The sequence below is a fragment of the Numenius arquata genome, chromosome 26 (genome assembly GCF_964106895.1).
Source record: "Numenius arquata chromosome 26, bNumArq3.hap1.1, whole genome shotgun sequence".
Taxonomy (NCBI): Eukaryota; Metazoa; Chordata; class Aves; order Charadriiformes; family Scolopacidae; genus Numenius; species Numenius arquata.
Genome location: NC_133601.1, coordinates 530635 through 542993, shown reverse-complemented (window position 1 = coordinate 542993; position 12359 = coordinate 530635).

Here is a 12359-nt window from a genome sequence, read left to right as displayed (position 1 = left end):
CGTCCCGGGCCGGCCCCATCGCGACATCCCGGCGCTTTTCCATCGCGAGGTGGCGGCAGAAACCCGCTTTTGGCTGCGGCGCCGCCGGTCTCCCCCGCAGCGGAGGAACGGGGGGGACGGAGGGACAGATAACACAAAACACCGGTGGGGATCCGGGAGGGCTGCGGTGAGTGCGGGGGGGGATGCGGGGGCTCCCCTGCGACCCGCAGCCTTTGGCACCCAGGCACGGCTCCCCCCTCCCCAGCCTTGTCATTTTATCACCCGGACACGACACGTTTCTTGTGTCCCTGTGGGTCCCAAACCACCAAGACAGTCTCAAATCAGGGATTCTCAGCAAACCTTTCAGCCTGATGCTGATCCCAGTGCTGGTAACGGGAAGCAGCCGGGTCTGGGGGCAGGATTCCTGGTTGCCCAACGTTTCACTGTTACTTGTTTCTGTAGAAGACAGTTTTTCTGCTGAAACGCCTGCTCCCAGTTTGAGTAACAGGCAGAGATTGTACATAGCTGTGTCTGCAGAGGGACCACAATTACTCACGGGGGAAGCCTGCTGACAAACAGCAACTCCTCTGTCATGGGGACGATGCCGAAGTCACCCAGACCCAGGCGAGAAGGGGAAGTGGCCGGGGGAAGCGAGCAGGGCATGTCGAGGAGGATGCTGTTGGCTCAGAGATGCTGCATTAGGGCATAAGATTTTACTCTCCATTGCCAGCTTCATTTCAGGTGATTTATTAAGGGCTCAGGATGTCACAGGGGCAAAACTGCAACATTTGGGCACACAGGGGATTCACTTTCTTAAGTCCCAGTGAGCAATACCTGCGGGGACACACAGTCTCCTTGACCAGCAAGGGAAAAATGACTCAGACAAAATGCCTTTTACAGTGAGAGCACACCCCCAAATTCCTTGGACTTGGCATCTTCAGGGAAATCAGGCCATATGGCTCTGTGTTTTGCCTGCCCGGGTTCTGCTGGCACGGCCACCCGAGACAGGCTTCGCACCCAATCAGTGTCTCGCTGCAAAAATAGCTCTGGCAGTGGCACTTCTGCACTATCAGAAGAGAGTCAAGGTCCTTTGAAATGAGGCTTCGTTCCCATAAGGGCAACAAAAAGCTCAGCGCACGGCGGCTTGAATTATTAAAGCTCCTTGCTGAATTTTATTTTGTGCCCTCTTTTGAAAGGCAGTCTTAAAACTGGGGCTTAGGAGAGATATCGTCAGTAAACAACCTATGGAAACGTGTCAGTGCCTTTAAATCTTGCCTGGCAGCCCTCATTCTACTCCATCTTCGTTTCTGAAGAGCTGCTGCATATTTTATGTAGGGAATATTTCATTCTGATGATTGTCTTGCTCTATTACATTTCAGACCATTTCAGGAAAACAGCAAATTTAGAGGTGGAAGCAAAAAATATCTCAGTCTGGTCAAACGCAGAACCCAGCTGGGACCAGCAGGGAGCTGGTGTGGGCTGGCACTGGGGGGACACACACACATGGGCTCCACGCTGCGACGTGCCCGACCCCTCGCCGGTCGGCAGCGATGCCGATGCTGGGAAGGGACAAAGGGTCCCCGGGGGTGGAGGATTTTGTTCCTGTTGCAAATCCGAGCGAAGCCCCCGGGTCCTGCCTTGCACTGGAGCAGAATCGCAGCCATGCTCCAACCCGGGGGGGGATTCGTGCTGCCTTGGAGGAGAAAAGGGGAGCTGGGAAACCAGAGGAGAGGTGCTGGAGGGCTCTGGGGAGCCAAGGGATGGCCCTGCACCCTCAATTCAGCACATTACTTTGGGGGGTGAGGAAGGTGCCTAAAAACTGCACAGAAACAGAGTCAGACCACGGCATTCCCGGGTCAGCAAACTACATAGCCAGGGCTCACCAGATCTGGGTTCAGTTTAGCAAAGGCTGTGTGAGCATCGCATCCAGCGACAGCACACGCATTGATCAGGCTCAGCCCCTTTCAAGTGGGTTGAGGGAGGATCCTGCTGCGCTCGCAGCACCCAGACAGGGACGCACAGACCCTTCCCGTCGCCGCTCCTGGCAGGCTGGGACGGCTGCTGCACGGGAGCTTTGATTTCTCTCTGTTTCCAAACCACCGCTGTCTAATATTGATCACAAGATGCAGACTTCTGAGGTCTCAGGTGCATTACGACTGCGAGCATGTTGCATTTAAATTATTTACGCCTGTGCCTAAAAATGATACAATACTCTCAAGAATAACGGGGTGCTCGGAGTTTGTTTTTCACGCCGCAAAGGAAGTGCCCTGTGATGGGGTGATGGGCACAGCGCGATGGGTCTGTGACCCGAGGCCCTGCTCTGCTCTGAAGGACACTGGGGAGCCCAGGATGAGTGGGATCAGCCACAGCTCTCCATCACCCTTGCGGAGCCATCAGTGCAGCAGCAGTGCTCAGCCTCTGCTGCTCTGGTCCACTGTGCCATTTCCAGCCCACAGCCTTTCCCCAGCCCTCGTGGGGGGGCACTGCCCTTCTGCCACCCACAGCAATAGCAAGAGCAAAGGAAATTTGGGAAAAAGAGCTGTGACACAGCCCAGACCCCCCCCGGGACAACCTGAGCCTGCGGGACCCCTGAGACACTCTGCAACGGGACAGGCAGGGTTAAACCCAATCTGCAGCGCTTAAATAAAGTGAATGTTTTTTCAGCAAGAGGAAAACAGCAAAAGAGCAGACCCCCCGACCTCTTTCAGAGCTGCTCCCCCCAGACCTCAGGCCCCGGAGGTGTTTCTCGGCAGCTGGGGACCACGGCAGCATCGTTGGGATGGCACAATCTGCCCAGGCTCCCCACGAACGAGAAGAGGATTTTGCACCATCTCCCCAGATCCGGCAGCATCCACCGGGACAGACCCAGCCCGGGAGCTGATGCCAAACCAGGAGGATGTCGCAGCCCTCGGCCACAACCAGAAGAGCAGCCACAGACCCAAATTAGTGACACCCACACAGAAAACTGCCTTATCACGGCAAACAGAGGCGCAGCCCCTGCCGCGCTGAGGCACACATTTCCATTGCGAAGTTGCAGCGCGGGAGCCGCCCGGCAGCCCCGGCACGGCACTCCCAGCCCCGTCCTGGGGTGTCCACCTTCTTCTCGATAACTCGTCACCCCCATTTATTAAGCATAGATTTCCCCCCAGGATGTCCGGGGTCGGACCTGTGTGATGGAGAAAGCACCCGAGGTGGCAGGAGGAGACCTCTCCTGGGCACACCTTCGATGCCACCGAGCCTGGCAAGAGGCTGGGCTGGCCCCAGGACCTGCCGGCGGTGCGGTGGCCAGCCCTGCCCGCCGGGCTCCCCTCCGCTCCCTGCCCGGCCCAGCCCGGCGGCCGCCATCCCACCCACGCTGCTTGCTCAGACTTTCCGTCCTTCTCCTCGATTGCTTTGGCTTCTGGGTCCCTCCTCTCCTTGCCCGCGTCTCGCCCAGGTCACCTTCCACGGCGAAAAATCTGTGCAAAAGTTCCTGAGATGCCTCTGGGCCCCGGCAGCCGCTTTCCCGGCGTCTCACAGCCCCCGGGCAGACACAGCCCAGCGCCTTGCTGCGACTCCTGCCACCGCTTTTGTCCCCAAGAATATTTGAAATCGAACAAGAACACAAACATTTGTATTCTAGACACTTCCCAACCCCGACCTTATTTATCATACTTGGCTCTGCTCCTGGAACTGGGGCCAGAAGAGGCTCCGAACAATTTAGGTTATTTAACATGCTGTGCATAGATCAATCTCGCTCTCCCCTCCAGCCACAGGTTTCCCTTTGTGGTTTGCTGCACACTTATTATGTCCATCAATATCCAAGTAATTAAAATCCCCCATTATCCAGGTCCTGGCTGCCTTATGAGCTATAAAACCTTTCATGGTCAACTTTCCTTAAGTGCCCGGGAGGTCTCCAGCCCCACCTCGGGATCTCTGGCTGCTCTTATCACCCTGAAGGTCCACCTCAGCCACTGCCTGCTCCAGCCCCAAGTGTGTCTGCCAGGATTGCTCATTTTTATCCTCAACTTTCTCCCTCCGCTGGAATTTTGCCCCGCAGTCCTGGCAGCATGGCTGTGATGGACACCTACCCCTGGTGACAACACCTCTACAGACCAGCTCTTGTCTGCTGGCTGGGCTCTCCTCTCCTGCACGGCTTGGCCACAGGTCTCACAGCAATTTATTAGTAACAACCAATTTGCTTTGCGTTTCCGCCTTGTTAAGGGACAGGAGGGCACAGAAAATAATTGCCATCACCTTTTCTCTGGTGGTGGGCTGAGGCTGCAGCGGGTGCGTGCCCCGAGCACCGCATCCCTCCGAGCGCTCCGCCTGGCGAAGGCACAAGGAACACAGAGGGGTTTATCTCTGCCTGGGGAATTACTCACCTTGGCAGGAGTGACTGCCGTCCAGATATGATTAAAGGACATGACTCAAGCCAAAAAGTGCTAATTACGGCACAGGAGGAGGAGGAGAGAGGAGCTGCTAAATTATGCCTCATATGGAAGGGGAATAAGGAGCAGATTGAAAAGCCATCGCTGCGGAGATGATGAAGATGGGAAGATGATGAAGACGGGGCTGTCCCAGCCCGGGGCCACCGGCACCGCTGTGCTGGGGACAGGCTGGACACAGGGCCCTGAGGCAGCCACAGGCTCCTGCCAACATTGTTCTTGTTCTGCTGTTGGCATCACCCTGTTCCACCTCCTGCATCACTCCTCTTGCAGGCTCTTTGCCCAAGTGTCCCTGGGACCTGACACCCTGGGCCCGACAGTCCTGGAGGGGCTCTGTCAGGGACGGAAGGGCATTGTCCCTGCTCCCTGAGCGACCTCCAGTAAATCTCTGGATTTCTCCTGTCTCTCAGCTTTAGACCTGCCTTATCCCAGGCAGGCATGTGTCCCTGCCCCGTCTGCCACCGGCACGAGGATCCCCCCTCCTGCCCCTCTCCATCCCCGCGGGCTGTGCTCAGGCTCTCCATCCCCTCTGCAGCTCCTCTGTCTGCTGGATCCCGGCGCTTCCCTGCCTTTTGCTGCCGTGTTGCTGCAGCGAGTGGTCTATGCAGCCGCAGTGTCGGTGCTGCAGTGGCCCCTGCAGGGACGAGGGGACGAGGGACGTGAGCCTGGGACTGGCACACGCAGCCACACGGTCACCGGCCGCGGCTCCCGGCACTGATGGTTCTGCCCACGGGGAAGCCAGAAGGACAGACAAATGCTGAGCATGTTTTCCCATGGATGGTCAGTGCTGGGACCAGAGTCACCAGATGGACGGACACCCAGAGGGACTTTTGGGAAAGGGCTCTAATTCACACCCTGAAGTCCCCGATATTCGGCCAGCGCTTATAAACCACTGCACTGCTGGTGCTGTCCGGACATAAAAGGAACCAGAGAGCGAAACATTAGCATTACAATAAAAATAGCTTTGCGCGGGGCAGACACAGTTTGGAAACAAGCCAGAGACAGGGCTTGACACAGGTCTTGGACCTCCTGGTAGGACTCTGACCGCAGCAGTCACTGTGCGCTGCCGCTGCAGCCCCGGCGCCCGCAGCCCCGCACCCAGCCCTCCCCGAGCATCTCGGCTGCAGCCAGGGCTTACGGGCGTCTGGGACGCAGCAGAAACCACCTTCCTCACAGCCACAGACCGGCTGCCAGAGCAGCCCCCGGGCTGGTCACAGCCGAGGTGACAAAATCCACAGGCTTTGAGTCCAAGGACTCCAGGGCCGGGTCTGTCTCTTTCTGTATTTACTCAGAGACGAGCACAGCAGGTTCCTGGTTTATGACGATGTGCTAGAGCAATTTGAATAATAAATACCACGAAGAAAGTGCATTATTATGAAATATGGGCTTTTCCAATAAATAAATCACGGCCATTATTTGCATGTATAATACCAAGAGGTTGTGTTTGGGGCAGCTGGTGCTCGCTGGAGCGTCTGACACAGAGATTTGCAGTAAAACAACATCCCCTTCCTTCAGCTCGGCTCTTACTGCAGCTCCGCCGGGGTCTCATTGTAGGCTTCCCAGGGGTGATGCTGTTGGGGCAGACCCCGTTTCTGCAAACCTTTCCCCGCCTGGGAAGCTGTGCCATGTTTGCCAGGCAGTCCCGGGGAGGGATGATCGCCCGCGCGGTGGCTCGTCACCAGTGGCATGTCACGGGTGCCACACGGGGGAAGCGCCGCGGCTGCCCCAGAGCCTGTTTGCGGCATTAGTCACCGCAGCCGCGGTTGCCAGCCCGGGTAAACAGGGGCAAACAAAGGCGCTGGCACTCCAGGCAGGACGGCGAGCCCATGAGGCAATCCCTACCCGGCTTCCCAACGGCTCTGTCAAACCGATTTCTTTGGAAAAAAAGAAAAAAAAAGACAAGCGGCTGCTATTATTGCAGTCAGAGGCTGTCTCACGCCGGGCTCCGCTGCTAAATATATTCTGTGTTTACTGTACGCAAGAACAGTAGGAAGCCTTCCGAAACAGTGCTGGGGTTGCTCTGCTTTATTTCGGCAATCAATCACGCCAGGCTTGAGCCATTTTTATACTGACACAAATGGAAAATATTTTCCTGGTTTAATTTCTACCGATCAAAGATGTTTCCTCAACAGAGAGGAGCCCGGTGGCCCTGGCGGGGAGAAGAAGGGCCCGAGGAAGCTATTCCACGGAGGAGACGTGGGGCAGAGCTCGCCGGGAGCCGGACACCCCCGGAGCAGCCAGGGCGAGTCAGGACACGATCCCCAAAGGCTGGGGGCGGTTAGCGAGGCTGCTCATCACTTTGCTTCCCAATTAATTTGCTGAGCAGGAGGCTTGGTGTTGGCCCAACACAGCGCCCGGGGGTACCCCGAGGCCGTTGCTGAGAGCAGGGGGTGATGCTGGGGCTGGACACGTTGGCTCGAAGGGACGAGACCCGGGAGCCCCGGGGGTGGATGGCGGTGGGGGTGAGGGACGGTGGCACACACGGGACAGGGATGCAGGTCCGCTCCCGAGCATCCTTCCTGGGGCAGATCCCGCCTGCCCCATCCCTTCCGAGCAGCTGGGCTTTGGCAGGAGGGTCCGGGGGAGCCGGGGGGCTGGGGGGATGTTCCTGCTGCGCTGACGTGGGGCGCAAATGAAATGAAATGAAATTAAATACGGTGTCTGTCAATAAACAGTGCCGAGCCTGACGTCAAGTTAATGAGCCGGTGAGCTCCTCTCCAGAACCCACTCCCTGCAGAAAGCTGAGTCAGTTCCGGCCACCATGAGGTTCATGGAAGGAGCGTTTCCTAGCGCTGTTTAGGGAAACTTTAGGGAGAAAGTAAACAAAATCCAGTAGATATGTGACCCCAAACCCCTGCCCCTCCGCAGACCTCTCTCGTGACGGCAGCAGAGGGGGAAATGATCCCAGTGTGGCGGAGGGGACGGCTCTTGCCCCCCTCGGTGGGCTGGTTTCTAGTTTGACACCGAACCCCTGACAGATCAGAGCTGGAGCGGGAGCGGGCTCAGCTCGTACTCTCAATTAGCAGTTGCTGATCAGCCGGGTTTCTGTCAGAGGGGCTGCAAAGCGCTTTTTGCCGTACCTATCCACATCCACATCCACACAGCATCCTCCCTCTCCCCTCTCCTCTCCTCCCACGCAGAGCTGAAATAAATTTGCAGCTCTAAAACTGTTCTATTTGAACTGCCTGCATAAATAACCCCATGCAGACAGAGCGAGTGCCCATAAACCAGCGCTGACACTTGACGAGGATTCAAGGGCAGATCTCCAGAACAAAGACAAGGCTTCCTTGTAAACAAGGCATCGGTCACTTAGACGGTAACAATTAGGCAACAGGATTGTTGGGAAACATCTAGAAGGCAACCCTGCGAGAGCTGAGAGCAGGGGCTGTCGGTGGGAAGCTGTGGGGAGAGCTCAGGGGGTCCATGCCTGCTGCGCTCGATGGTTCAGGGATGCCTGGAGTCTCCCCACCTCGGTTGTGCCCAAAACCAGCCTCGGCTGGGGCGGGTGACGCCGTCCCGGTGCCCGGCGCTGCCAGCCTCACCTCTGCCCTGCCGTCGGAGCAGGCGCTGACGTGTGCTGCTGTTTGCTGGGGAAAACAACTGCTGGCAGGAGTTCAGCAACCTGCTGTGACCCCAGGACAGTCACAACCGGCCTGGGAACAGCCCCAGCCTGGCTCCGGTGGCTGCGCGGGGCTCAAACCCCCACAACACCTGAGCAAACCCCTGCAACACCCATGGAAAGCTCTGCAACACCCATACAAACCCCTGCAATGCCCGAGCAAACCCCAATAATACCCATGCAAACCCCTACAACACCTGTGAAAACCCCTGCAACAGCCGTGCAACACCTGACCAGACCCCCACAACACCCACGAAAACCACAACACCACCCGAGCAACCCCCCCGCAGCACCCGAGCATCACAGGTCCCGTCCCCCCGCAGCGGCAGGGGCACGGCCAGCCCCCTTTGTGCCCTGGGGGGAGCCAGAGCAGGGTCTCAGCATGTGACACCCACCCCCCAAAGCCCCCTAATGGCACCCCCATGATGGTGCCGCTGCTCCGCAGGCAGGGTACGGGCAGGGCCCGGTGACGGCAGCGGTGACGGGAGGAGGATGCAGAAATTGCTTTTCTAGTAGCGACAAAGCAAAAGCCGTCGGGCCACACGGGAGGGAGGCAAACACCATCTGTTTTCTCCGAGGGGCTCTTTTGTTACTGGAGGAATGAGCTACAAGGCTGATAACACCACGATTTTGAGCTAATCTCCCCCACACCGTACGTATGGGTTGATTTCCTGATGAATCTCCGCAGGCGCAGGCTGGGTGTTTCCCTCGGCTCTGTCGGTTCCCTTCTCCCAGCGTCACCCGGCTACGTGTCCCCACATCCCGGTTCGAAGTAAAACCGAACCAATTTTCTGTTCTGTAATTTTACATCTTAGCCTCTTCTAACTCTCTGAAGTTAACGGTATATTGTGGAGAAAACTGCTGGTTCTCAGAGTGGTAAGACCAATGTTTGTGCTCCATGCCAAGGAATGGTATGCAGGGAGGCCCTTGCTTATACTTATTGCTATAACAACCAAGGGCAGCCAATTTTCATTATTTGCCTCCTTAGAGGGTCGGAAACGGAAAAACGTAGAGGGGTCCCACCTGTGGGGAGGAGGGGACAGGAGAGGTGACCCAAACCTGACCAGCTGGGGTGCTCCATCCCATTTGCCCCATGCTCGGTATAAAAGCCAAGGGGTCAAAGTGCCAACTCTTTCTTCGATGTCCGACATCCGGACAGGACTCTGTCTGTTCATCTGCCTTTGATCCTGATCCGTGTGTTCCTGACTCCAGAGCTGGAACCCAGTTCCCATCCATCACTGAGTCCAGTCTGGGACTTCCCCAGTGCCTGCTGGTGACGTGACTGTCATCCTGGGAGCTTGATACGGTTTTGTATATATTGTAACTATTTCATTATTTTCTTCTTTTTTTTCATTTTAATATTAATTCTTCATTAAAGTAGTTTAGTTCATTCTAAACTTCTAAATTTCCTTATCTCTTTCTCTCCTCTCTTTTGGGGGGGGGGAGGAGAGGTGGGGAAGGGCTATCTCTCAGTCTGGTTTTGGTAAATTCAGCCGAAAACACGACATCCCTGCATCCCTCTGCCACCAGATACACGCTGCTCTGCCCCAAAACGCAGCCGGGGCAGAAGCTCCCTCTGCCACGCTCCCACTCTGCTCTGCCACAAGAGATGAAGGAGCTGAGAAGGAAAGGTGGGGGTTTTCCGCCGGCACAGCCCCCCCGCACAGAGCGGGTGCTTCTCTCCTCACCGGGGGGAACGCTGTTTAATTTGCTTGTGGGTGGATCACAAACCAGCACTGCATTTTACAAATCAGAACTGAAAACAGCCTCAAAAGTGCGCGGGGTCAGTCACGGCCCATGGGAAACAGCCTTATTGCCACCCCACCACTCGCTCAGAGCAGGCAAACAAGCAGCAGATGCAGATCAAAGCCAGTGTTGAGGCTGGGTGAACCGGGGTGAAGGTGCTTTGCTGTTTTAACTAACTAACTAATTAACCGGCTGTCATTTCCCCACCGTGCTGGACCCCTCTCAGCCACAGCATCGCACAGAAATCACCCAAGCTTTCCCCTGGGGCACGGTGCCAGCAGAGCACTGGCCCTGAGATGAGCCCCGACTCTCCTCGGCACCATCACAGCCTTCACCGGGTACCCCCGACCAGCAGCTGATCACCCCCTGGACCCCTGTGTCACCTCGCTGAGGAGCATTGCCACCGTTCCGCCTCCCCCCAGTCACTTCAAGACCCCAGTCCCCAGCCCTGCGGGGCCCCCAGCCTGGGCCATGCAATTGTGCACATCTGGCTCCCGGCCATGCCATTTTGCACATCTGGCTCCCAATCCAGCACCCACCCCCCATGCACAGCCTTGGGCTGCAGCCGCGGCGGCTCCGGGGGCAATGGGGGGCACCGAGGGCCCCCAGGAGCAGTACAAAGGCCCGTATCCTGTCTGCCACCCCTGGACGGCTGAGGAAGCGGCTGGGCAGAGATTAGAGCCGTGATGAGGGGGACACCGGAGCCCCGGTACGTGTGTCGGGTACCGTTGCCCATGGGCTGGGCTGTGACAATGACCCGCGCCAGCCCCGCGTCCCAGCCCCGGGGCAGGATTTCCCGTGAGCCCGTCCCCCCGCAGCAGACAATGAGCTGTCGGACGCCTGGAGACGGCGCTGCCTTCGCCCTCCTCCTGCCAGGGGTACGCGGAGACCCGCAGGAAGATCAAACAGGAAACTCAGCAGAGAAAGAAAAGGGTTGTTCGTGCTTGAAAGTCTAAACTTTCATTGCCGTGCTCTGTCTCACTGACCCGGGGGGAAGATGCTGAAGTCAGGACATTAAAATACTTTCCCTGGCCCCTGTGGAAAGAGCAGGACGTGGTGAGCTGGTCTGCAGGCGTGATGGGGAGGTGCCTTCTCAGGATGCTGGTCCTGCCAGCACATGGGACTCCAGGATGGAGCACCCCAGACCCCTCCAGGGACCAGGTGGACCCCAGCAAACCCACTCACCCCCACCCTCCCGCCGGCTCCCAGCGCATCGTTTGCCTGCTCCTGCCGGCATCCCCGCTGAACGCGGCTTCTCTTTATTTCCCGAGGCTTTCAGCTGTACCGCCTGCTCTGGCTGGCAATCTGCCACCCGCCTCTCCCGTAATTATCTCCCACTACAAGTGGGGAGCACCACAGCCAGGATTTCCCTTTGCAAGGTGGCTTTGGGAAGCCTCAAGCCCTGGGAGAAGCCACCCGTGGCCCCCTCTTCCCCAGCCTCTCTGTCCCCCCCATCACAGCAGCATCTCAGGCAGGAGTCGATGTGTCCTCAGCTTTGCTGAAGGCAGGGCTTCTTCCAAAGGGTCCTGGCGTTTACAAGTGCCAGAAGTTTCTGTTTCTGTTCTGTTTCTCAACAGACATGATTTATTTACTGTAACTGGCTATTCATTATGTCCCACACTGCATTATTAACTCAGGGATCATACATTTAGCGCAGAATTTATGAGAAATGAGGAGACATTCATTATCAGTAATACCACAAACTTTACTCTTATATGGTCTCCCCGCAGAGCCATGCCGGGCTCCCGCGGCAGCGCTCAGAGCCAGGAGGGTGCCGTCCTCCAGAGCTCCGGGGGCACCATCCAGAGCCAGTCCATCCTGTGTCACTGAGCGGGGACGGACCGGCCCGCAGGGACACGCTGCCCGAAAGCCACGGCCGGGTCAGCGAGGGGCAGGGGCATGGTCTCACTTTGCACCCCTGATGCTTCTCACCAACTCCTCTTACTGCATCGGCACCATGAAAATTTATTTTTTCTTAACTTGTCAGCAGCCTGCACTGCCCTTACCCTGGTGAGCCCCACACCGGCGCGGGACCAGCTCGGCTGTCACCGGCTGCTGCTGGGTTTCCCCCATTTCAGCAGAACAGATAAGCTGGTGACCAGTGACAGAGACGTGGCATGGGGAGGAGGGAGCCCCGTGGAGCCACCGAGAGCCACCGGCTGCAGCCAGTGACAGACGTTAATGAAACCCACTCTCGCTCACCTCGGCTACGGGAAGCTCGAGCACAGAATTAATGCTGTGCTGGCTACGCCTGATATAACAGCGCCTGTCTCTGCAGCCCAGGAGCCAGCATCTAATTTAGTTTTCTTAGGTAGGATAAAAAAAAGTATTAAAAAGACACGGTGCAATTTTTTCCCCCTATTAAAAACTCTTCTGATGGAATTTAACCAGCTTAATTGTGTCTCTTGTTGTCTGAAAACCAACACCTTTTTTTCTGCTTTTTAGGCAGGCAGCTGGGTGAGCAGGATTGCCTGAGAAATGTCTTTACTTCCCAGCAACCGAGCTGCAGCAGAACTGCCGTTAAAGTGCATCCCTCTGAGCTGCAGGTCTGAGCTGGGACCACAGGACAAGTCACAGGGAATGTCCAC